Here is a 2,307-nt window from a genome sequence, read left to right on the forward strand (position 1 = left end):
CAGGGGAGCCTGTGATGGATTTAGTTGATCTAAGTCGGCAGTATCTACAATTAATTGGCATTTAGGGGTAGGATTGTGGGATTGGCCCAGGGTTGTATCTCAGCCTGGACCTGCGTATTCAGAACAAAGCTGTGGGTGGTACTAGGCTCTCCGGAACGACGCTGCCTGTGTTTCAACCAGGTGCTGGCCCCATCTATGGCAGCCCAGGAAACAGATGCTGCCGCGTGTGAGACGTGGGCCCAGCGGATGGTCACTCATAAAAGAACAGTCTCTAGGACAAAGAAAACGAGAGCCAAGACCTGGACTCTCAATTGGGAGCTGGTGCACAAGGCTCTAAGTCTCAGGGTATCCAGAGAAAGGACTTTCATCTACGGGTCACCGGCCCAATCACCCTCCCCAGCGGGGCAGCTTTCATTTCTGGCCATCACAGACACGGTTCTGGCTTTTTCCCGGAAGGGAGGCAGGCTGCTGCAGCTTCTTCAGCGCCGGGTAGGACCTGCACTGCCAGCTCTCTCTCTTCCACCAGGATTCGCTGCCGGGCCAGCGACGTGGTCGAAAGCAGGGACACACCACCAGGGCTCAAGAGATTTCTTGCCGGGCTGGCCCCTGCTCACGTTGGTCCTCGGCTTGGCGCTCAGCTCCGGGGGCTGCAGGGTGACCTCGCCAAACTTCCTCGTGTCTCAGAGCAGCTCCTGCTCCAGCCTCTCCACTGCTTTTTCCTCCCTTCTCTGCCAGACTTGATCCAGTAGCAGCTTCTGAATGCTTTGTTCCCCTCTGACTTCTTGGGAGCTGCCTGCGCTTCGACAGGCTGTTAATCAGCTTGGTTCTTGCCCAGGAACAGCACGTGCTGGGCTTCCTACTCCACGCACTGGATGTAGGCCCGCATCAGACTGCCACTTCCTCTGCTTGAACTTGGGGACAGCGATGTCCAGATCCACTCCCCTCGCTTCCTTCTCCAACATCTTCCTGAAGGCCACCTAGGATGTTTTCCTCCTCTCATTGTTACTGATGGGATTTTTCATCTCCTGGTGGCTCCTCAATCTCTTGGAACCGGAAAGGGATTTCCTGTACATCCTGGTTCTTAGGCTTGCAATTCACTTTCGTCTTTTCTTTACTGCGTGGACTGAGCCACAGCCGAGCACTACATCCTCTGCAGCTGCTGCCACAGCCCCCACAGCCCCAGGCACCCCCTCCCCGCCCCCAGGCCCGGTGTCCACACAGGGGACACCACCTGGGATGGCTACTTGAAAAAAATAATGGCTGATTCTAGGACTAGGACAGGAAAAGAACAAGGCGACCCTGGAAAAGTCTTATTATTCTAGAAAGTAAGGAAGTATTCAAAGAATAATGGTAACATGTAAAACAAACACAGAAACCAGCTTAAAGGGACTCTCACTGCAAAAATCTGGGACAATATGAGCATCAAAATAAATAATGAAAATACCAGATTATAACTCATTGAATAATAGGAATCAATGAGTCTACAATGACATAAATGTATAAATGAAAAAAACATGGGGAGAATAAAAAGTGTTTCCTTATAGTAGAATGCCAACTGAAGATTGATAGAATTGGGAAATCAACATTTGGCAACCATTGGAGTAATAATTAATTCAGGCAAGAAATATCAATGGATGCTAAAATTAGTGGATTAAAATGGGATGAAGAATGGAATTTAATATAGCCTCAAAGTATTTCCCCCACAAAATTCTTACTGTTTACAAAGGGGAGAAAAGCAACTATAGTGGAGAAACATGGTGGACACCATTTTTGATAAGACAAATCCACATCATGCAGGATTGCAATGAGAAGGACACAGTATTACTTCTGAGATATTCTGGCCAAACCGTATAACCAGGTCCAATTAGGTGGTCCAATCATGTTGATGGACATTGGACAGATGACTGGCCTGTGATCTTCAAAACAAATGCCCAAGTCATAAGAGCTAAAAAAAGATAGAGGAGCTGCAGCAGTGTAAAGGAGACCATAGAAACATGACATGTGAATGAGACATGTGATCCTCGACTAGATCCTTTTGCTCTAAAGGACATTCTTTTTTTTCTTTTATCAGTTGTTGTAAATGGACATTCTTGATGAAACTTTGAATAGAGTTTCTGGGAAAGGATACGCAAGATTTGTTTGTACTATTCTTGCAACTTTTCTGTAAGTTTATAATTGTTTCAAAATAAAAACCTATACTTTAATTTTCTTTAAAGAAAGAAAGGCTGAGTCCCCTTGGGGAAGTACGCTGAAATACCACAGTAAGTGTGTGTATAGTGAATCCTCCATTTTTTTGAGTGACTGTAG

At 46.6% G+C, this 2,307-nt stretch overlaps 1 pseudogene; it reads right to left on the minus strand.

Annotated features, from left to right (window-relative positions):
• Positions 1 to 411: 411 nt before the first annotated feature.
• Positions 412 to 1,073, minus strand: LOC117029672 (coiled-coil domain-containing protein 137-like; annotated as a pseudogene).
• Between the last annotated feature and the right edge of the window lie 1,234 nt (positions 1,074 to 2,307).

Source organism: Rhinolophus ferrumequinum, chromosome 11 (genome assembly GCF_004115265.2).
Source record: "Rhinolophus ferrumequinum isolate MPI-CBG mRhiFer1 chromosome 11, mRhiFer1_v1.p, whole genome shotgun sequence".
Taxonomy (NCBI): Eukaryota; Metazoa; Chordata; class Mammalia; order Chiroptera; family Rhinolophidae; genus Rhinolophus; species Rhinolophus ferrumequinum.